General features: G+C 41.3%; 1 long non-coding RNA gene across 2 annotated transcripts; it reads right to left on the bottom strand.

Moving 5' to 3' along the window:
* Positions 1-18: 18 nt before the first annotated feature.
* LOC144280504 (uncharacterized) lies at positions 19-21,073 on the bottom strand. Of its 2 annotated transcripts, none has more exons than XR_013348905.1 (3): positions 14,366-21,073; positions 5,703-6,953; positions 19-529 (listed from the first exon to the last, which is right to left on the bottom strand). It is a non-coding gene; the product is annotated as an uncharacterized LOC144280504 (long non-coding RNA). The 2 variants fall into 2 exon arrangements; XR_013348906.1 differs by having other exon boundaries at positions 14,370-21,073.
* Between the last annotated feature and the right edge of the window lie 3,728 nt (positions 21,074-24,801).

The raw sequence follows: 24,801 nt of genomic DNA, 5'->3' as shown, positions 1-24,801 counted from the left end.
AGGTCACTCTGACCGTGCTGGTCAGAGTGAAAGGTAGATTGCACAGGGTCAAAAAGTAGCATGCGGGGAGGAAGTAAAGGAAGAGGAGGAAGTTAGCATATATTCTTTTCAGAAGCATTATGATGAAGGAGAAGAGAAAATGGGGGCAATTGGTTAAAAGGAGAATTGCTTTGTTTATTTTTCTTTTAGATGGGGGTATTTTTGAGCATTTTTCTAGGCTGTGGAGAGGGATCCAGTGGGTAGACATGGAAGATGAGAAGAGAAGGTGGGACTAAGTGTGCTTTCAGGAGGCCTCATTCCCACAGCTGTTTTGCTGTGCTTAGAAAGTGATAGACTTGGGACTGCTGGGTGGCTCAGACAGTTAAGCATCTGCCTTTGGCTCAGGCCATGATCCCAGGGTCCTGCGATACAGCCCTGCATTTTTCTTTTTCTCTCAAAGATGCTGCCACTTCCAAATTATCTTTAGGGCATTTCTCCCCAATGTGTTGGGTTCCAAGAAAATCTCCAGACTGGATGTCAGCGTTACAACCTATGTAAAGAAAGAATACAAGGGGTCTGTAAGTAATCTCCTTTTTTCTTCAGTATATTATCCTTCACACAACTATGCTTGGTCCTCCCTTTGTCTTAGCTCCATTCTTTGGTCACTGGCGAACGAGCAGTCCACTTGACAGATGCAAAGGGAAGAGGGGGTCTGGGGACCCCTTTTTTCTTGAACTGACTTTCAACTTGTCGTAGTGTTTTTAACCACAGCCTTATACACAAAATACCAAAGTATCTAGTGCCACAAATTGCTGAGCATGTGGAGAATTCTGAAGTGTAAAGCAAGTGACATTAGCTTTCTCATCTGCTGGCTTAGAATTCACCTCACTTAGATCTCTTGGTTCAGTTGCCAAGCATTCATCTACATTCCGGTTTTTAAAATTATCCTGCTCTTATCCTTTTCATATTCTCTTTGTCCTTATAGGTTTAGCCTTTTAAAAAATCCACTTACTTCAATTCTTGTTTTCTTACATATGCATAAAGAAACTCTGGATACACACATAACAAACTAGTGACGAAGCTTACTAATGGACAGGAAGACGATGGGACCCAGGCCAATGGGAGACATGGATGAGGGAAACCTTTTTGCTCTGTGCCTTTTTACACCTTTTTGGTTTGTGAATGTATTATTTCATCAAAACTTAATTTTGGGTTAAGTTCTAGGAGGGAATGGATCACAATGTGTGTGTTTAATCTGTTCTCTTTAACCAGAAGTCTCAAGTGTTGTTTCTCTAAATTAACATCTTCAATGTTGAGACCGTGCAAAGCTTCCCATCCAAAAGCCATTCTAAGCAAGTTCAGAAGCAATAAGAAAAATATAGACAAATGTGACTTTGTGAAAATTAAAGACTTCTGCAAGACCCAAAACAAAATCAAATAAAATAATGTCAGATGACCAAATACAAATCAAAAAAAAATATTTGCAACAAATATGAAAAAGATACAGTTTTCTTAAAGTCTGGAGTTCTTACAAAAGAATTAAAAACAGATCAAAATCCAATTGAAAACAATTAGTGAATGGTTTAATGAATTAACACTAAAACTAGAAACCATTTTTCACCTACCAGAATGACAAAATTATCAAAATTTCATAATACAAATTGATGAAGTGAGGATAAGGAAGACAGGGAAACTAAGACATTTTTAGTAGGATTTAAATTTGGTGAAGTCTCTTTGTATTATGATTTGGTACTATCTGTCCAAAACGTAAAAGTTATACCCTTTGGGGAGCCTAGGTACCTCAATTGGTTAAGCATCTACTTTGGCTCAGGTCATGGTCCCAGGGCCCTGGGATCGAATACCAAGTCCGTCTCCCTGCTCAGCAGAGAGTCTGCTTCTCCCTCTGCCTCTGCCTCTGCTCCTGCTCGTGCTTTCCCTATCATTCTCTTTCTCTCAAATAAATAAATAAATAAATAAATAAATAAATAAATAAATAAAATCTTTTTAAAAATTTAAAAATAAAAGTTATACCCTTTAACTCAACAACTTCACTACCAAAAATCTGTCCTATGACTATGTTTGCTCTGGGCATTAAGACATATTGAAGGCAAATTTTTTTTTTTTTTTTTTTAAGATTTTTTTATTTATTTATTTATGAGACACACAGAGAGAGGCAGAGACACAGGCAGAGGGAGAAGCAGGCTCCACGCAGGGAGCCAGACGTGGGACTTGATCCCGGGACTTCAGGATCATGACCTGGGCCAAAGGCAGGTGCCAAACCGCTGAGCCACCCAGGGATCCCCCTTGAAGGCAAATTTTAAGGATATTCATTACAGCCTTTTTTTTTTTTTTTTTTTGGTAGCCATAAAAACCATAAGCAATCCAAATGTTTACAGCAGAAGACTGGCTACATTAATTACAGAATCTTCATTCAATGAAATACTAAGCAGCCATTAGAAAGAATAAGGCACCTTTATATTTATGGAATTGCCTCCAACATATATTAGGCTTAGGAGCAGGATAAGGAACTACTCCCAGAGAATGACCCCACTGGTCTGCATGGTGGTCTTTAAAGTATCTTTTCTTGGATACATTGACAGAGAATGTCTCTGGAGGGATATGTAAGAAACTATCAACTATGGCTACCTCTAGAGAAGCAAAGTGGCTCAAGAAGAGGCAAGAAAGGGAAGGAGATGGTGTTGCTATTGTTTCTGTCCTAAATATTGTTTTTCACTTTTTCTTTTTCAACAAAGTGCATGTTTTAGAAAAATAATGGATGCACTGGTTGCAAACAACAGAAACAAACTCTGATTAATTGAAGCAGAAGATGAATTTATTAAGGGGTATTGAATGGTTCACAAGCCTTTCAGAAGGACTGGAAACCCAGGTTTAGAGGCTGGCCAGAAAGGACTTCTAGAGTTATGCTGCAGAACAGTGCATGAAGACACCATGTGAATGCTGCTGGGACAGTGGACACCCCAAGTCTGGATGCCCCTCCCTGCTGCTAGAACCTCCAGCACTGACGACTACCAACTTCATCTATATTCAGGGCCATTTCAAAGCATGAAGGGACCTCCAAAATCATCTAGTCCAACCTCATTTTCAGGTCAAGAACTATTTTCTGGGGTGGGGCTGGGGAAAACAGGTGGTTAGAGGCTTCGCCCTAGGTCACCAAGCCATGAGAGTAATTGAGCTGGTACATCTTTCTCTAAGACCCTTGTTCATTGCACTGTGTTCCTTTCTGCAACTTTAAGAGGAAGGTCGGGGGCAGTGCTCACTTTGAAAACACTCAGATGTTCAGAGCACACTTGATTTCTCAGACAGCAATGCTGGTGCTCCATGCCTGACTTTATGCCCATGAGGTCTGCCTACTTTTGCCTGCTTCATGAATGCCTTATTAACCTCCTTTAACTCTTTTTCTTTTTAAATTTTAATTCCGGTGTAGCTAACCTACAGTGTTGTTTTTTTTAAACTACAGTGTTACATTAGTTTCTGGTGTACGATTTAGTGATTCAACACTTCCATATATTAGTGCTCATCAAGATAGGCACTAGGAGATTATCCAGGAGATCTCTGAATCCCCTTCACCTATTTCACCCACCCAACCCCACCACCCCTCTGGTAACCATCTAATTATTCTCTAGAATTATGAGTTTCATTAATTCATTTGTTTTGTTTTGTTTTAGAAAAAGAGGGGACAGAGGGAGAGAGAGAATCTGAAGCAGACTCCATGCCCAGTGCAGAGCCCAATGCAGAGCTCAATCTCACCACACTGAGATCATGACCTGAGCCGAAACCAAGAGTCAGATGCTTAACCGACTGAGCCACCCAGGCACCCAAGAGAGTCTGTTTTTTGATTGGTCTCTTTTTTCCCCCTTTGTTCATTTGCTTTGTTTCTTAAATTCTATATATGAGTGAAATCATATGGTATTTGTCTTTCTCAGACTGACTTATTATTTCATTTAGCATTATACTCTCTAGCTCCATCCACGTTGTTGCAAATGGCAAGATTTCATTCTTTTTGATGGCTGAGTAATATCCCATTAACTCTTTTTTGGGACTACCAGTCTTACACTTTCTAATTTTCTCATGGCAATTTGTATTCTTTATTTCTTAAACATGGGTTTATTACTTGCTCATATCTTGGCAAAATATTGAACAAGATATAGATGGATAATGAAAGGACCAGAAGAAACAAAGAAAGACAAGTTCATATAGTTGCTAAATTCACTTATTTGGGGAATGGTCATTTAATGCTAGATAATGAGGATCAGATACAAATCAGAACTAGATATATTTCTTGCCCTCTAGAAGCTTACTTTCTAGAACAATTGCTCCAAACTCTTCATCATGCTACTCCATAAAAAAACTCACATTCCCAACAACTGTATATTTATTAAAAATTATACAAGCTCTACTGTACTGATTTTTAAGCATTGGTAAAGCTTAATTTTCTTAGAATCTTAAAGAGTAATAAAAACAAGTGCTCACATATTTTCTTCCCACACCACAGTGTTTCATCTTTGGCCCCCTTGAGCACAGTTCCGACAGGGGAACCAGATGGATACCCCAAAATACTGTAACACAGGAGAGTGTGAAGAGGGCTCTCATATCAGAGTAAGCAGAATATTCTTAGAGCCTCATGGAAGCCTTGCAAAAAGAAAGGAAAGGTGAGAATATTCAAAGGCTTCTGACTTTGCTTCTGAGTCCAACTTGAGCCAGGGATTAGTTCACACTTCGGTTCCTTGACTGGTGTTTGTACAGTGACTGCTTGATAAAAAGGCTGCACATGAGAGCCTCCATCACCTCTGAAGCATCCATTTCCCAGCACCTCAGGCATGTAAGAGCTTAACAAAAACATGTCATCCCATGATGCCAGGGGCAGACATGCCTGACACATGGCACAGAACCACCTTTGACTATCCACACTATCAACAGAGGAGCAGCAAGTGCCCTGGATATGGAGCCAGGACACTGAGCAGAATCCTGACTCTCTTGAACTAACCAATTGTATGACTACAGTCCCTCAGCTTCTCTGAGCCTCAATTTTCTCATCTATAAAAAGGAATAATAAATGCTTTCTAGGATAGTGGCTCAGTTGGTTAAGTGTCTGCCCTTGGCATATCCCAGGGTCCTGGGATTGAGTCCTCCATTGAGCTTCCTGCTCAAGGGGGAGCCTGCTTCTCCCTCTCCCTCTGCCCTGCCCCACTGGTACTATCTCTTGCTCTCTCTCAAATAAATAAATAAAACCTTTTTTTTAAAAAAAAAGGCTCCTGGGATATTAACAATTTCTAACATTTGCTGGGATTTTCATTGTGCGTTACATGTATTGTTCCATGAAATCCTCATGACAACACAATGAAGTAGATGCCATTTCCGTTCCCATTTTGCAGGCATGGAAACTAAGCCCATACCTTACCCACTCTGCTTACTGCTAACCTCACAGTGCTGCTCTAGGGGGCAACTAGGTAACACAAACTCTGAGGTGCACACAAGGTACCATTACACGTTGTGTAAGATTTAGTCATTGTCCTCAAGTCAAAATTCAAAATACGCTTTTTGAAACAGCCCTGGTCAACAAAGTAGGATTTGGTTGGAAAGAAAAGGTGGAGAAACAGAACTTTAAAGTTAACCCCCCTATGTTGGATCCCTCTACAACAGTGTATGAATCTGGAAAGAGCACCAGGTAAAGAATAAGGAGGCCCATTTTGCCCCACACTTACTCTCTGAATTTGGACACATCATTTAAGCTGAGTTTACTCGTCTCTTAGGGATCCTAGTAAATGAGCTGTACTTCTATTGACTGTTCCCAAACTCCATCCTCAAAACATGCTGCAGTCTGGACTCTCCCTGCTGTCCGAGGAAGGTGCTGGAGCAGGGCTGGCGAACAGGGCAGGGTACTGCTCGGGTCAGCTGGGGTTCACTCAGACAAGGCCATGTGGGGGCCACAGTGACAGTGGACGGGGACTCCCGCCAGAGTTCTGGTGGGCTGGGCCAGTAATTATAAGGAAACATTGCAGAGAAAGTTTTTGTTGTGGTTGTTCCCTCTGTTTATTTTGGGCCATTCGGTCATTTTTTTAAACTGACCCTTCCCAGATGAGATCGTCAGTTTTCAGGGTAAAGTCAGAGCCTTGCAACGGAAGGGGTATTTGAATCCTCTACGGCTCCTTTATTGGAGGGAGGCCAGGGCAGCTGACCCCCCCCCAACCCCCAGCTTCAGGGAAGTGAGGCCAGGGTTGCAAACTTGCTGACAGTGGCCAGGCGGCCTGCAAACCCAAACATCCTCCTCTCCTCTGCCTCAGGGTGGCAACCAGAAGAAAACAAAACCGCTAGCTTTCCAGAGCAGGGAGTCTCCAGCCACTGCCTCCTCCCTGGGCTCAGAGCCACACGGGTACAAGGTTACAGTTACAAGTTGAGAACTGCTGACGTCTCCTTTTTGGTTGTTGCCTAAAAAAAAAAAATAAAACAAAAAACAAAAAAACAAAAACCACACGTACACTTTCCTTCATGGCTTAAAGCTTCACATAGTTGATTCAAACCCAAAGGTGCATATTTGCTCTGCTTTGCTTTTCTTGTTTTCTTAAGTTTGAACAGTATGAATGCGGCTGTTTAGGAGTCAGAGAGAAGGAAATTTCATCTGCTTAAAGCTTTTCCTAAACTTTCCAGTTTCTTTTGGCCTCTGAAAACCAAAGAATCGAGTCTTTTATGCCTAAGATTAGAAACATCTGGACTTCACATTTGAGTAAGACTGGGCTGAAGCAGGGCAAAGCCAGGTAAGAATGGCCTGCCTATTTGAATTACGGAATTTAAGCCTGGAAAGCACTAAAAGTTACCAAACTCAACTTCTTCATCATTTAAATAAGGAAACAGGCACAGATAGGTTAGGACTTGCTTAGTGTCACATCCTTGTAAGTATCAGAGGTGAAGCCAGAACCCAGGAGGTAACTGGAAGAACCTTCCTCCCATCTGCCACTCTTTACATAGACCCATGCATAGGGAGGAACAGAAAAAAGAAAGAAAATGTTTATAAGCATTTTTAAGCACCCTATTTAACTATTTCCACTTTTATATGCTCCTATTCAGTTCTCATCCACTGGATATACATTCTTCCTCAGAAGAGAGGGATTTAATGTTCCTAGAGCACCTACTATGTGAGAGGCGGTCACTACATTTTTTGTTGTTGGATTTTCACAACAATACCATGAGGAGGCATTATTATGCCTGTTTCACATAGAATGAAACTAAGAGGTTAAACACACTTGACCAAGGTCACACAACTCAAAAGTGGTAGTCAGGATTTGAATTCAAATCTCTCCAATCTTGCAGCCTCTAGGCTGCATGATGCCATGTTGCATGGCTACTGTGCATGCCACAGTTTACATATTTGTAGTTTCAAAAGTACAACCTCATTTTCATAAGTATTACTTTTGTGAACATATTAGTTCATTCAACAAATATTTATTAAACAGCTTCTCCATGTACAGGTACAATCAAGACTCTGAGGCTAGGGATCCCTGGGTGGCGCAGCGGTTTAGCGCCTGCCTTTGGCCCAGGGCGCGATCCTGGAGACCCGGGATCGAATCCCACATCGGGCTCCCGGTGCATGGAGCCTGCTTCTCCCTCTGCCTGTGTCTCTACCTGTCTCTCTTTCTCTCTCTCTCTCTCTGTGACTATCATAAAAAAAAAAAAAAAAAAAAAAGACTCTGAGGCTATTGCAATGTGGCAGTGAGCAGCATGCATGAATCCCTGCTCTCATGGAGCACAAATTCTACAGGGAGAATTGACCAAATCAATACGTCAGGTAAGGTGCTAAGTGCAAGGGGCAGAGGTAGAGAATGAAACAAGGAAAGGGAATAGGAAATGCTGGGAGCCAGGGGTTGGGGAAGACATCAATTTTAAACGTGATGGTCAGAGAAGCAGTCTCATCCGTGACATTTGAGCAGATCTGAAGGTAGTGAGGGAACAAGCCAAATGGATACCTGGGAGAAGAGGGAAGGGCGAGTTCAAAGTCACTGACGCAGCAGAAGGCCTGGTGTGTTCAAAAAGAGTTAGGAAGACTGTACAGCCTGAGTGGAGGGTGCAAGAGGGAAAGTAGTATAAGATGAAGTTAGAGAGTAATGGGGGCCAGAAGAAGTAGGGCCTGGGACCAACAAAAACATCAGCTTTTCTCCTGAATGAGGAGGCAGCCGTGGAAGCTTGTGAGTAGAGCCCTGAACTGTTCTCCCTTTCTAAAGGGTCCCTAGGACTACTGTGTTGACAGTAGACTGGGGGATGGGAGGCAAGGCAAAAGCAGAAAGACGAGTTGAGAGGCCACAGCAATAATTCAGGTGGGAGACGATGTGACCAGGACCCGGGGTAGTAGAGGATACAATGAGGAGTGAGGCAGTTCAGGGTATATGTTGACAGTGGGGCCAGTATGAAGCCTACTGTGAGCGTGCTGTGGTGTCCGACAGCATTTATAGTGGAGGTTGAGGCTAACCCAGCCGGCACATAATAGAGGATCCTCTTATTAACATTGCCACTCGCACTCTGCATATCTCCTTCCCTTAGGGTAAACTACAAGAGCCAGATCACTGAGCCAAAGAATGGGATCGTCTTTATTCCTCTTGCTACATATTGTCATCTTCTTTCCTAGGCTCCACCAGCAGGACCTGAAAGATCCTTCATTTTAAATGTTCCGGAATTCCTTTCCTATCCTTAGCACCTCTCACCCTCTCTCCCACTATGATTTTCTTCTTTTTCTCCCTCTCCGCCCTCCCCTTTTGGGGAACTAGTAAAGGGGAAGGGTAACAAAGATAGACAAAGTTGAGTGCTGGCCACAGAGGTAAGAAAAGACAAGGAGGGATTTCTTCATTTTTTTTTCTTCATTTTTTTCCCCCTCAGGGTCTTACAGCCCTGAGAAAGGGCCAGCTGCTTCCTTTAGTTAGATGAGAATCTTCTTCTGTAAGAATCAACAAACTAACAATACTGCTGACCGAGACCCTTTTTTTTCTTCTGGGGACATCAATGGACTTCACAATTTCAATTATCTTTTCACAATGTCCCCTGGTGCTAGATCAAACTGCCTCCCCTGAACAAACATTCCTCTCACCAGGGTGGGAAGTTCACAAACTTTTTGACTCATTTGCTCCCCTCCCCCATCCGTTTGGGTCCCCTGTCAAAGGATCCCCTTGCTTCCTATAACTCCAAAGTCCTCCTTATCCAATTTCATGCTAAGTATGGAAGAAAATGTTTTCATGATTTATTAAGGACAGAGGCACTCTTATGGATTCCAGGACCAGTTTGTCAACTGCTGCTGCTCCTAAATTTCATATGGAAATGCAAGAAACTCAGAATAGCCAGACAATCTTGGAAATGAACAAAGTTAGTAGATTCATGTTGAAAGACGACAGCAATCAAGACAGTGTGGTACTGGCACAAAGATAAACATTGGGATGGATAGAACAGATTTAAGAATCTAAAAATGAGCCCTAGCAATTATAGTCAGTTGATTTTTGACAAAGAGACCAAGAAAATTCAATAGGAAAAGACTTACTCTGAAGTTTTCCTCTCAAAGTCTTATAGTTTTGGGGTGCCTTTTCAACAAATGGTGCTGGGACAACTGAATATCCACAAGCAAAAAAAACTAATTTGGACCTCTAATAAACATCATACACAAAAATTAACTAAAAATGGATCATAGACCTAGATGTAGCAGCTAAAACTATAAGACTTTAAAAAAAAAAAAAGATTATTTATTTATTTATTTGAGAGAGAGAATGAGAGAGACAGAGGGGGTGCAAGAGAGAGCACCAGCAGGGGGAGGGACTGACGGAGAGGGAGAAGCAGACTCCCCCTGAGCAAGGAGCCCTATGTGGGCTCCATCCCAGGACCCTGAGATCATGACCTGAGCCAAAGGCAGACACTTAAGCCACTGGGCAGGCACCCCAAAACTATAAGACTTTTAGAGGAAAACTTCAGAGTAAGTCTTTGTGACTTTGGGTTGGGCGGTGATTTCTTAGATAAACACCAACAGCACAAGACATAAAATAAAAGATTGATATGTTGAACTTTATCGAAATTAAAAACTATGGTGTTCAGAGGGCACATACAATGAAGAAAGCTGAGAGGACAGCCCAGGGAATGAGAAAAAATATTTCCAAATCATAAATCTAATAAGGAAATTGTACCTAGGATATTTAAAACTCTTAAATTTAATAATAAATTTAATAATAAAAAGACAATCCAATTTAAAGATGGGTAGTTATAATAGACATTTTTTCCAAAGAAAATATACAAATGGCTAATAATCACACAGAAAATTATTAGGGAAATGCAATTTCACCCGCTAAAATGGCTAAATAAAAAAAGGCAGAAAATAAGTTTTTGGTGAGGATGTGGAGAAATTGAACTCATACACTGCTGATGGGAAAGCAAAATGGTGTAGCCACTTTGGAAAATGGTTTGACAGTCCTTCTAAATGCTAAAAATAGAGTTGCCATATGACCCCACAATTCCAATCCTAGTTATCTACCGAAGAGAAATGAAAACTTATGTCCTCACAAAAACTTGTACGTGAATGTTCATGGCTTTATTCACATAATAAAAAAAGGAAATAACCCAAATGCATGCCAGCCGATGAAAGGATAAACAAAATGTGATATAGCCATATGGTGGAATGCTCTTTGGTAATAAAAAGAAATTAAGTACAGATACATACTACCATATGGTTGAACCTCAAAAACATTTTGTTAGGTGAAAGAAACCAGTCACAAAAGGCCATCTATTTTGTGATCTCATTTATATAACATGTTTAGTGTAGGCAAATCCATAGAAACAGAAAGTAGATTAGTGGCTGCCTAGAATTAGGGAGAGCAAAAGGGTGGGGTGGAAGAGTGGAGATGGTGAGTGCTAACTGGTACAAGTTTCTTTTGAGATAATGAAAATGTTCTAACATTGATTAAGGTGATGGATGCACAACACTATATACTAAAACTCATTGAACTGTATACTTTAGATGTGTGAACTTAACAGTATATACATTTTATCTCAGTACAGCTCTTTGTAAAAAGTGGCTGCTTGTTCTTAGAAAATGACACCACATCGTTCTGTTCAATGCCCTTAACAAATCAGTTCATGTAATGCATGAAGGAACATGCTATGGGATGGCCTACAGTGTTGCCAGTAATAAAAGGTAGAGACAGAAAGGGGCCAGGGGAGGAGGAGGACAGAATAAGGGATGAGGGAGGGATGGTAAGGGATAGGCAGAGATGCACTCAGAAATGAAGACATAAATCGTCTTAAGGTTGGAAAGCCAGGTGGGAAAGGGAGAGGAAATGTGGGAGCGGAATCTGCAGGGTATCTTTACTCTACAGGAATAGAGGTGGCATGGTTCAAAGCAAAACTGCAAAGCAAATAATTAAGGAATAAAGACTTCACTGATTCGCTTGTGTATATCATGCTGTGTAGAGCTGATGGAAATTACTCTGTAAAAGTATGTGCACACTGTAGCCAATTAGAAAACAGGAATCATGGTTGCAGTTGCTAAATGTGTATCAAAGCACAATTATAATGCCATTCTGCAAATAGCCAGAAATGATATAAAGTGTTGAGCCTTTTTACAAAGCTGTGGATTGACATGAGGTAACTTTTAGGAAACTGCTTCTTCTTTTTTTTTTTTTTTTTTTTAAACGTTTGTTTTTCAGTGTCATGGTCTTTTTATTTTTTTCTTTTTCTTCTCTTTCTTTTTTTTTTTAATAAAATAATTTTTATTGGTGTTCAATTTACCAACATACAGAATAACACCCAGTGCTCATCCCGTCAAGTGTCCCCCTCAGTGCCCGTCACCCACTCACCCCCACCCCCCGCCCTCCTCCCCTTCCACCACCCCTAGTTCGTTTCCCAGAGTTAGGAGTCTTTACGTTCTGTCTCCCTTTCTGATATTTCCCACACATTTCTTCTCCCTTCCCTTATATTCCCTTTCACTATTATTTATATTCCCCAAATGAATGAGACCATACAATGTTTGTCCTTCTACGAGTGAGTTACTTCACTCAGCATAATACCCTCCAGTTCCACCCACGTCGAAGCAAATGATGGGTATTCATCGTTTCTAATGGCTGAGTAATATTCCATTGTATACATAGACCACAGCTTCTTTATCCATTCATCATTCGATGGACACCGAGGCTCCTTCCACAGTTTGGCTATTGTGGACATTGCTGCTAGGAACATCGGGGTGCAGGTGTCCCGGCGTTTCATAGGAAACTGCTTCTTTATCTAAGCATAAATCCATGTTTATAATCTTCTTTTTTAAAGATGTTTATTTATTCATGAGAAACATCCAGAGAAAGAGAGAGAAACAGAGGCATAGGCAGAGGGAGAAACAGGCTCCATGTAGGGAGCCCGATGTGGGACTCGATCCCCAGGACTCCAGCATCACACCCTGAGCTGGAAGGCAGAAGATCAACCGCTGAGCCACCCAGGCATCCTCATGTTTATAATCCTATTTGTACATCTCTTGCATCTCAAGGAGAGTATTTTTAGTTTCTAAAAATGTTTTCCCTACATTTAAACTTTTTAGAGATATGTTGGATCTGAAATGTGTCCATTTTTTAAGTAAGAATTTTAAAATAAGAATACAGGGCAAGTTAGATAATATAATGGCAACTCACTGTATCTAGTAAAACACACATACTCGTGCACACACCACTTCCCAAAAATGCAAGCATGAAAGACACAAGTCACATCACTATTAGCCTGTCCCTGGTCTTTGCTCTATCTACTCAAGAGCCCATCTCCACCTCATAGCCCATCATATAGGGTAGAAAAACCTGAGACAGAACAGCTGTGACCAGGGCTTACTCATCTGTACAAACGCTAGATGATGATAGTTAAAATAATTAGCATGTGTAAAGGGCTTTGTGGTATAAATGCCACCACCATGCATTTGATTTTCATTTAATTTTAATCTCCATAGAAACCTCTCCCTTTTCCCCCCAGATGAAAGAATCAAAGCTTTGGAATGAGGGGAGATCTCTCCTCCAGTGTGTCAACATACCTAAACCTCTCTCAGTCTAAAAAAAGAAAAAAAAAAAAAAAAAAGAAAGAAATCCATTCTTTACTTCACAGTGCCCTCCAGCCAACTTATCTTTCTTCGATTTCTACATAAGCTTTTTCAAAAGTAACTCACACGACTGTCTCCCCTTCTTTGCACTCATCTTGTTAATTTTCCTTGTCTAAGTAATGTAATATAGCAAGGCAGGTCACAGGCTGAAAGGTTGCACCTGGGAGTCACTTGGCTCCTAATGTTTGGATCATGCCTTGATTATTAAAAACAACTTGAGGGATTTTTATATGAAAAAAAAATAAAAAAATAAAAACAACTTGAGGGGTTAACGAGAGGAATGTCCTTGACCACTCAAGATCATGGGTAAACTCTGGGCAGGCAGTCCGGTTTGGGAAACTTGTAGAATTCCTCTGAACTTCAAGGAGCTTCCCATTCTCTGGCTATTTCCCCTTCCTTAAGAAAGGAAGGGAGGAAGAAAGGAAAGAAAGTGGGAGGGAGGTAAGGCGGGATAGCTTCAAAACAAAGTCATCTGAGTACAAACTCCATTCCCTTTCTCCTCTATTAGAATCCATTCCAACTCACTGCTGTTGGGGTTGCTAAAACAGAGGTCACATTTCTGCCACTTGTAGATCTGGCCTGGTAAGAGAAGAACTGTTTCCATCCCCTTCTATCAAAGTGCCTATCATTCCTCCATTTAAACTTCATGAATGATCTATATCTTGGAAGATGTTCTGGGATGAAGAGAACACTAAAGTGGAACATACCTGGAGAGGTGAGATTGCAGAAGGCAAGGGGGTTTGCCTGAAGGCATGCTTCACCTGCTCCCCAGCGCACCCCAGAGTCAGTCCTGGTCACTTACAGGATAGGAAAATGTGATGAAAGAAGCCCATGAGTGAGCTCCTGGCCTCCATGCACAGTGAGTTCTCTCTCCCCTCCCAGCTGCACTAACCATACTTCCTGTTCTGTTCTGTGAAGTTTGAGTCTGGCACTCTATGAAGACACAGTGCCCACTTTGAGCTAAGCAAAGCAGCCTTTCCTCCAGACCGAGATGGCTGTCCCTCTTCTCAGTGCTCTGCTTCTCCAGCTGCAAAAGCAGGGCCCAGTTCCCACCTCCCCAGATCCAGAGGTAATGAACCACAGCCAGACTCTGTAATTCCAAGGAGCTCCCAACCTCACCAGTGTTTAGAATCTAAACATAGTTACTACACATTCCCCCACACTTTCAATCCCTTTCCCTATCATTCAGGCTGCTGAAGAATTAGTATCTTCTTTGACAACAAAGAAGACAAGCATGAAAAGGCAGGGTAGGCCACAGGGCAAAATCAGAAAGTAGGTAACCTACCTTTGACGTGCCATCTCTTTCTCCTTCCTGCTCTCTCTACTGAAGCCAGGAAAGAATCTGAAAATAGCCATTTGTACATAAATGTGAACTTCAAGTTCTCAAACTGTATCTCGTAGGGACTTTATTATTGTTTACAAAAAAAAAAGTTTCGGCCCCCAGTAGAAACAGCTTCTTTTGGGGCAGGTAGCCAAAGGACTTGTAGGGAACATGAGGGCCTTCATCTGGGGATCATCCCATGCAGAGAGCTCCTTAGAACCACTCATAGGGCTAGACCAGGTGGAGAGTCCGAGATGAATGGTACACAGTCATTCATTTCAGGGACTTTCCCTCAACCTCTACCTCTCTGGTGGCTTTGCTGTCATCACCAACCTTCTTAGGCCAGCCCTGGGGACATTCACGGGTGACCCAGGAAGGCTGGATTAGGGGAAGTGGAGGACGGGCTGTGCTGATGATTTATTAAACTCTGTGGCTTCTTCACTCCTCCACAAGGCTCCTCATCAGAGGGTGTGGCTTGGGTCATGCTGGGCACTCAGCAGCTTTGTGGTGGGTATCGGTTTGTGCTTCCTCTCCTTTGCTTTCGATTCAGTGCTTTCCTGTTGCAGTCTGAGCACTTCTATTTAACCGCAGCCCCACAGCAGCTACCACTGCATGCAAACTGGGTCCATCGAGGGGCAAGTGTAGGGCAAGCCAGGGGATGGAAGGGCTGAGAGGTGAGAAAGGAGAGTGGTATAAGCCAGCTGGAAATGAAGACAAAATTCCAAAGATAGGATGTCATGATGAATAATCGTCCAGAAAACATTCCAGTAATTTAAAAAATATGTTCCAGCTCATATTCGGCTATGTTAAGAGTCCATGCTGATCTAAATTAATTAGCTCAAATATATTTTCATTTGAACATACCTTCAGAAGTCTTTTGCAAAGAAATAAGAAATAGGGTGAGCTAAGGTTCACTGTGGCTTTAATTCAAGAATTAATTAAAAACTAAGTATTCAAATTCAGTTCTGATTCAGGAGTAAGACAAATGACAATCTGGAGGTAGACTTTAGACCAGACATGTTTGAGGTCCTACGATACAGTGTTTGCTCCATGTGAAGGAACCAGCATTTGTGAAGCCCTAGAAACAAGAGAAAGCAGGATGTGTTTGCAACACACGAATCCAGTATGTGTGAGGTGCAGACAATGGTAGGCAGGTTGCTGATTGCAGAGTGTTTATGAGCCATGCTAAGACATTCGGACTCTAGCCCAAGAATACAGGGAAGCAATGAAATGATTTTAAATGCAGGAGGTGAATTCATCAGAATTGCATTTATTAAAACAAAACAAAACAAAACAAAACAAAACTTTCTGGTAGCTGGTGGAAAATGACCCAGGGGAGAAAAACTAGAGGCAGGAAACTAGTAAAGACTTGCAAAAGCCCAGAGGTCATTGCTTAGGCCAGGGGAGGAGAAGAATAAGCGGGTGTTTTCAAAGAAAAAGATTTTACTAGACTTGGTTATTGATCGAAAAGAGAGACTGTGCACAGAAGTCAAAGATGAATCCTGGGTTTCTGTCTAGAACAATAGGGTGGATGTTGTGGCATATGTTAGGAAAAGGAAGAGTAGAAGAGGAATAGTCTAGAGAAGTGAGTTGATTAACATGGCTTCAGGAATATCCAACCGGAGCAGTTCTAGAAGACAGTTGTTATATTAGTCTGGAGTTCAGGAGAGATAGATATTTAGAAGTCACTGGCTTAAAAAATTCATAAAGCTGCGGAAGAGAGATTTCTCAGAAAACGTATAGAGGAGGAAGACAGGCTGACATAGGACAGGACCCTGAGGAACATCGACACCTCAGGAGTCTTCTCTCTCTATGAAAGAAGAGCTTTCAAAGGATGCCTAAGATCCATGAGGAAGGTAAGAAAAAAATAATAGTGCGTGGAATCCACAGGAAGGTAGTGAGTCTATCAAGGAGGTTAATGGTGTCAGTTTCTGCTCATTGTCAGGTAAGAGGAAGACTGATATACCCACCAAATTTAGTCATGGGGGGCATTACCGTCCTTAAAGAAAGCCCCTTCCATAGTGTGAGAGTCAATGCCAGATTAGTCTGGGTTTACAAGAGTGGAGCAAGCGAAGAATTAGAAACAACAAGGTGTGCAGACTATTCCCTCTCCCTCAAATGCCCTTCCACACTTTATCTATGTGGTAAAATCTTGCTCATTCCAGGATAGGGCTGAAGTAAAGGGTATTTATAAACAAACAAACAAAAATCCAAGGAAGATGTTCTTTTCCAGAAGCAAACTCAGCCAGGGCTGGAAGTCAGGAAGTGGGTAACTTATTCCATGCTCACCAGACAAGGACTTTCAACCAATAAAGAAGGCCTGTACACTCTCTGGTGCCAGTGTGGGGGTGTTGGTCTACATTAAGCCAAGAATGTGATGCAATTCTTAAGAACAGGAAGAGGTTTAGCTGGGATGGGAGGAGGACTCTGACTTGAGGGTGGTGGTAGAGGGAGTGGAGTGAGAAACAGAGTAGTTTTTTTTTTTTTTCCCAAAAGAGCAGAGCCAGAAATGAGCTGAGAAAAGCAGAAGGGATTGAAAAACTGTACCACTGAAAGCCTTTCTACTCCTCTCTAATTGTAGAAAAGCACATAGAAAAAGGATCAGACTGGGTGATGGGCACTAAGGGGGCACTTAACAGGATGAACACTGGGTGATATGCTATATGTTGGCAAATTGAACTCCAATAAAAAAAATAAAAAGAAAAAATAAAAAAGAAAAAGAAAAAGAAAAAGGATCAGATTCAGAATTGGCTTTTGTACCACCACTTATTAGGGGAGAGAAAATATCCACCCCAGGACTCTCTTGCCACAAGGGGCCTCTGCCTGCACTTTTCTCTTCAAGAAGAGAACAGCAACTCTAATCACAAATGAGAAAATATATCTATAAGATGGGCATAGTGGCTATCAACATACATGAAAACATGTAGGAAGGCACCTTACCATGCTCTTTGAGAACAGTTCAGGGGTGCTTGGGTGGTTTGTTGGGTAAGCATCTGACTCTTGGTTTCAGCTCAGGTCATGGTCTCAGGGTTCTGGGATCCAGTCCCGTGTCAGGTTTTGTGCTGAGCGTAGAGCCTGCTTGAGATCCTCTCCCTCTCCTTCTGTCCACCCCCCCCCTTGTGTTTGTTCTCTCTCAAAAAAAATTTTTTTTGTTTTTAAAAGGAACAGTTTAAATATTAACTGCTGATGCTGTCACAAAGTATAAAAGCACAAAGATATTTTTAAACAAATTTGAATAATGAAAGAACAAGAAATATTAGATACAGATGACATTTGCTCTGAGTGACACAGACACATGTTATGACAGACATATTTAGACACTGTTGGAAATCATTCTTTGGACTTAGCCAGGCCTCTAAAATGGAAAGAATTGGGCCTAGAACAACTTACTTTCCTCTTGTTTAATTGTTTAGAAACTGGTGCTATGTGGGATCTAAAAATCTGGGGTTAACTGGAAAAACACAGCTAGAGGTTTTTAGTCGTGCAAGTCAAATCATTAAAACGAGATTAAAGGGCAGCCCGGGTGGCTTAGCGGTTTAGCACCGCCTTCAGCCCAGGGCGTGATCCTGGAGACCCGGGATCGGGCTCCCTGCATGGAGCCTGCTTCTCCCTCTGCCTGTCTCTGCCTCTCTCTCTCTCTTTCTGTGTCTCTCATGAATAAATAAATAAAAATTTTTTCAAAAATGAGATTGAAGAAATTGCCCAAATTATTTTTTCAGAGGCAAGAGAAAAGGCAAAAAGTTATTTTAAATGAGTGAATTTCTGTTATGGTATTTATTTACAACAATGAGATTTGTCTTGTCTGTCACTTAAAGACCATCATTTTTTAAAGGCTCTTCTCTTGTACAGTATAGCTGTTTTCCCCTCAGGGAAACTGTTAGACACTTTGAGGAAGTCGCGGTCTTCAGATTGGAGTTTTGCTGCCCTCTTCTGGGAACATGAAATCATAGCCTGAGAAATGGACTGTGCTAAAGGTTTCTAAATTCTTCTGCAACAAAACCAGACCAGGAAACCGCCCTATCAGTACTAAAATTATTACAGAACGAGGTCGTTAGTTTCCAGAAAAACAAACAGAATTGTACTGAACACCAGTTATTCCCTTGAACAGTAGGAATAGTAATGATAATAGTGATATAGTGTGGGACTTACAGGTCACTTTATGGTTCAGAAAAACTTCATGACCATTATTGCATTTTTATCTCCTTTATCTTCATGATAAAGTCCACATGAAGTAGGTGAGGCAGATATCATTCCTATTTTCCAACCATAGGAAACTGAAGCACATGGTGCCTAAGTAACCTGAAGTCTTACAGCTGCAGACCGGCAAGCTGGGTTTAGAAACCAAATCTCCTGTCTCTCCGTACAGTGTTTTCTACCCGCCCCCGGTCGCCCGACAGACCATTGCTGTATGTGACAGCAGTAGTTTGTCTCTGCTGCGGTTTCATACAAATCTCTATCCTTCTTCAGTTAATGTCCATTTTACACTACACTGTTTACCTAACTGATGAAAATAAATACACTGCTCTGTATATAATCCAAGCAAGGCTATATTGTTATTGTAGCCAAAATGACAAAAACAAACATATCTACATAAATCCCACAAGCAACTGGACTGGCTACAGCAGAATTTCTTAAACTTTTGTTTGGAAGTTCCTTAGCATCTTTTCTTTTTTTTTTTTAAAAGCATCTTTAGCAAGCAGACTTTTGTAATATTCAGTCCCAACTCTACTATTGGGGAAAGCTGAGTTTTGAGAAAGGTGAAAGAAAAAGTAGTGTCAAAATGAAAAAAATATATGTGAAAACAATCAAGAAAAACCAGTTTGAGAATCAAAGTACTTTAATTCTCAAGTATGCAAATAAATGCTCTCCATGTTGATGTAAATGGCCAAACAAAAGGCATACAAATAGATATGCTCTTCAGTCCTTATTTTTATAGGTCTTACTACCTGCCTCAGCATGCCCAGCCCAACAATCCTCACTGCCTACACAGTAGGCAGCAGGAGGATGGGGGCTGAGCATGGGCAGCAGCCGCAGTCCGGGAGGGGCCGTGGTTCTGGCGATAAGAAGTCCAAAAAGCATAGCCAGCGCAAGGAAACCTACTCGATGTATATCTACAAGGTGCTAAAGCAGGTGCACCCGGACATCGGCATCTCTTCCAAGGCCATGAATCATGAACTTATTTGCGAACGATGTGTTTCAACGGCTGGCTGGCGAGGCTGCCCGGTGGCCCAGTACTCGGGCCAGACCACACTGACATCCCGGAAGGTCCAGACAGCGGTGCGTCTGCTGCTGCCCGGAGAGCTGGCCAAGCATGCTGTATCTGAGGGCACCAAGGCCGTCACCAAGTACACCAGCTCCAAGTGACCCAGGGCCTTCCATTAATAAAGAGTGAGCTGCTCCCCCCCCCAAAAAAAAAAAGTTGCAAGGAACAATTGGGGTTAAGTTTGGCAGGTACAAATTGCCATCAGTTGGTCACAACTAAGACTTAAATCAGTTTCTTTTATGTTTTAATATTTTTTCAGGAATTTATTTATTTATTTACTGAGCACGTGCGAGTGGGGGGAGGGGCAGAGAGAGAGAGAGAGAGAGGATCTTAGACTCTGTGCTGAGCATGGAGTCCCACAAGGGGCTCAGTCTCACAACCGAGATCATACCTGAACTGAAATCAAGAGTTGGACGCTTAACTGACTGAGCCACCCAGGTGCCCCAAACCAGTTTGTTTAACATGGTAAAATATGTCTTAACTTCATTTGGCATGGTGGTCAAGGTATTTTTCATTGAACTGGAGCCACTTTTTCAGATGACTAATTGGCAAGGGGTTAAGTGGCAGGAAAAGCTCACTTAATATTATCCACACAACATAGGAGCATGATGCCTCTGTGGCCAACTGAAAACATTTCCAGACTGACATCTGCCAGTCTATTTGATTTTTGCACTTTCTCTTCTAGCCAGATTTGTCTCCACATTTTAATTTCTTCTCCCTCTTCACCTTCTTACCTTCCATATGTTAAGGAATCAATTTAATTTGCTGTATTTCTTTCTTTTTCTCCAATGTGTTCACCATACATTGCTAGAATCTTCCTGTTGTTTTGTTCTTAGTTTTCATGTGCTTTTTCCCCTTCCCATCCCTTATTTAAGACGGGGATGGCCAGATGGAGAGGGAGAGAGAGCATCTCAAGCAGACTCCACACCCAGTGTGGAGCCCAATGTGGGGCTTGTCTTGGGGGATCGATCTCACAACCCTGAGATCATGGCCTGAGCCAAAATCAAGAGTCAGGTACTTAACTGACTGAGGCGCCCAGGCGCCCCTCTTCCCATCCCTTATTAAGCCTATACCACTTTATCCCACTTTGGCTTTCTCCTCCTTTAGTTCAAAATAAGTGTTTATCCATGACATACAGAGCAGCCCATTTCCAGAAAACTTGTGCATAAATGTTTATGGTCAATTTACCCATTCTACGAAAATATTTGCCTAGTACCTCCACCAGGTCAGCCATTATATCAAGTGCCAAGGATTTGCACATACATGAATAATAATGGATGGGAGTCTACCTCAGGGACTTCACAAAGTATACAGCAGACATTACAAAACTATTTTGTTTGTAAATTCCACACTAGAAATACGAACCAGTTGCTATGAAAGGATGAATCCATAGCTTCTCCCAGGTTGCTGACAGTTAAATGAACAGATGTATCTACAATGTGCCAAAGGAGACTATAGTGCTGGGTCTTTGAAAAATGAGAACTTCAGTAGGTTGAAAGCAAAAAGGATAGGGATTTTTAAAAAGTCTGGGGAGAAGGTATGAATGAGCCAAGGCAAAGGTAAAGTGCTTGACTGTTTAGAGAAGGCTAGATAATTCAGAAACAAGAGGTGGTAAGGGGTAGCAGATGAGTCTGGAGTGATACCGTGGGGCGAGATTGTGAAACCAAACTGATGATCTTACTCCAAAGGAAACAGGGGTACAATTAGCTCTTTAGGAATATTTCTGGTATTAACATGATTGTACTGAGTTGAAAGAGGAACATGTATAAGAAAGTAGTAAGGACTCTACTACAAAGGACCAAGTTTAACTTAATGACAGCTTGAATCTAAAGCCATAAGGAAAGGAAGTGATGTACGAAAAATATTTTGGTAGTTATAGAAAACAGATTTTGTTTTTTTTTTTTAAAGATTTTATTTATTTATTCATGATAGACAGAGAGAGAGAGGCAGAGACACAGGCAGAGGGAGAAGCAGGCTCCATGCAGGGAGCCCGACGTGGGACTCGATCTCGGGACTCCAGGATCACACCCTAGGCCAAAGGCAGGCGCTAAACCGCTGAGCCACCCAGGGATCCCCCAGAAAACAGATTTTGGTTAACAGTTGAGAGGTGAAAGGAGAAAACAGAAGAATTAAATGCAATCCATGCTTGTAGGGGTGGCATGTGAGGTCTAAAAATTAGAACTAGAGTAGGAAGCAGAGTCTAGGTCTCACTTTGAGAGTACCGAAATAGATTTAATGGTTTAGATGCACTGCAGTATTTATGGGCTATTCAAACACAGATATCCAATAAACAGCAAAAAGTTGGGGCCTGGACCTCAAGTTTGAGGACAGACATGTACATTTTGGAGTTATCAGTAATATAAGGATAGCTGAAGCCCTAAATACAGGAGACAAACTAGGGGAGCTTGTCCTTGAATTCTTTGTTTGAAGTTTTTTATAAAGGGGTATGTATCTTAAAGCAGAGGCATAGGTGATCTAAAATAGTCAATATAGGGATGCCTGGGTGGCTCAGCAGTTGAGCACCTGCCTTCGTCCCAAGACATGATCTTGGAGTCCCGGGATCAGGTCCCACATCTGGCTCCCTGTGAGGAGCCTGCTTCACCCTCTACCTATGTCTCTGCCTCTCACTCCCTCTCTCTCTGTCTTTCAGGAATAAATAAAATCTTTTAAAAAAATAAATTAAAAAATAGTCAATATAAATTGATTCTAAAGTACTTGATTACAGAAGCAAAGTTGTAGCATTACATTAAATCCTAAGCAAAAACAGCACCTAGGGAAACGAAGTAAAATGGAAAAGGAGAAAGAAGCAAGGGGAAATGAGGACGAGGCAGAGGAAGGGCAAAAGGACATAGAAAAAAAAGGGAGTTTGTTTCTTGAAAATCATTTTGCTAAACTTTATGTGAATCAGATGTAAAAAATGTTGAAATTAATATTGAGACTGAGTGAAAAAGGACCAAATAAAATAAGATGTATGAAAAACAAGGATGAAAAACAACAGACAAGGATTTAAAAGACAAAAGTATTAAAAAGGCACAAAAGGAGAAACGACAGAGAAGTAAATTTTTAAGAGAATAATAAAATCTAATCTAAAATATGGTTTCAGGTTCGGCACTTGAAATAACTAGAACTAAGTGATTAAATTGCTTGAGAATTTTATCCTGTTGGGTCAACCATGTCTGTAGTAATAGGACATAGGGGCACCTGGCTGGCTTTGTCAATAGAGCATGTGACTCGATGCTAGGTTCATGAGTTCAAGCCCCACATTGGGTGTGGAACCCACTAAAAAATACACACACACACACACACACACACACACAAGAATAGGATGTAAGACTCAATTTGCCCATTCTATTCAAACTATGTCACACATGCTACAAATTTTTCTTTGGGGACCCTTACAGTATAAGCTATTTGGTCCAATCACTTAATGTGCAATTATAGGAGTATAACTACTGCTCTTGGCCTTTTTGCTGAGCTGTCTGAAGACAACCCAGTAGGGCTGTCGGTTCCCAACCAGGAGCCTTGTGTGGTCATCAACATTAAACTCCTTAATAATGAAAACTCCCAAGAAGATGGGACTATAAATTATGTTTTCTTTTATATATATTAGTAAATGCTGTGTATGCAGGAGTGATTACCCATTTGTTTTCATTTGCTTTTGCAAGACTTCCTAGTGATAAAAGTAGAAAATAAAAAATTTACATTCCTTAAACTTGAATTTGAGGAGCTGGGACCAAATTTTTAAAGTTTTTCTATAGAATCAGATCCCTGAATGCATTACAGGAAAATATTTGACAGAATGGGGGAGAGGGGACAGTTTACACAATTTCTCAAGAATATATCTATCTCATCCACAAAGTAAATTTCAAACTGTAGAAAGTCGCTATAGCTGGACAGTTTTCAAGGCTTCAGGGTACTTATCTGAAGTACTCCTTGAGTTCTACTCTTATGCATCTGGGGAATTCTTAACTGGGGATCATGGACCACTACACCATGAACAGGCTTTTGTGGAGTTCTTGAACACCCACAGTATGTATGCATGCCTGCATGTACACTGAACATTCTTCTAGGGAAAGGCACATATATTCCATCAGATTTTCAAGGTTTTCCAAAAAGCTTAATAACCACTAGACAGTTAAATGAACAGATGTATCTACAATGTGCCAAATATTATTACACTTCAACATTTGTGAGAATTCTTAATAAAAGCATGTTATGAAGTTCAGTGTCATGACAACCAGCAAAGCTACTCTGTAAAATTAGTTCGGTGCCTTTAGTTACTAGAGGTTCACACAATCCTCAACCTACTGCAACCCTTCTGTCCCACACTCCCCTTGAGCAATCTCTGCCTGCATGAAGGTGTTCCTTAACTATAACATTCAAAATACATTTTTGGTACTTATTTTGCTCTCTCAGTGGAATAGTCTAGTGGAGAAAAGCACAGACTTGAATCAAACTGCTTGGGTTCAAATCCCAGCTCCATCACTTTCTAGCGCCACAACTTTGGGAAAATCATTGAACTTTTCTGTGCCACCAACAGAAGAATCCTTTGTAAAGTTTCTTCATTCATATGTGGTAAACAGTGCTAACCTCAACATGTGAATGTGAGATGTAAGCTCCGAACAAAGTACATTATGTGAATATTAGTTATCTGGTAACTTTTCTTAAAAATTGCTTGAAACCTGCCTCCTATGTCTCATTCTACCTTTGATGGTTCCCCAGTTTCATCTCCCTACTTTCAGGCTTAGCCCTAATACATCTTCTATACTTTGGCCATAATGATCATTTGAAACCATGATCTGATGCCAGCTCTTGCCACTGATATTAGGGTAGCCTAAACTCCTTAGCATGGAAGACAAGTCTCTTTATTACGGTGTACCAGTCCGGTTCTTCTTCCTCAATTGTCCAAACTTACCCAATATGTTGGCTAAGTTGAACCACGCTAATTACTATCCCCAACATGGGTCTCACTCTTTTACTCATGACATTGCACAAACTGATGACTCTGTCCAGAATTCCTCATTCTCCTTCTCTTACCATACTCCTTCCCAAAGTAAATTAGGTGTCCTAATTCTTACTAGGCCCCCAAAAACCCCAGACACTATTTATCACGTTCAACCTGAGATGCCTGGT

This window comes from Canis aureus, chromosome 12 (assembly GCF_053574225.1).
Source record: "Canis aureus isolate CA01 chromosome 12, VMU_Caureus_v.1.0, whole genome shotgun sequence".
Classification (NCBI taxonomy): domain Eukaryota; kingdom Metazoa; phylum Chordata; class Mammalia; order Carnivora; family Canidae; genus Canis; species Canis aureus.
Note: the sequence above shows the minus strand (reverse complement) of the source record. Positions and strands in the feature narration are given on the sequence as shown.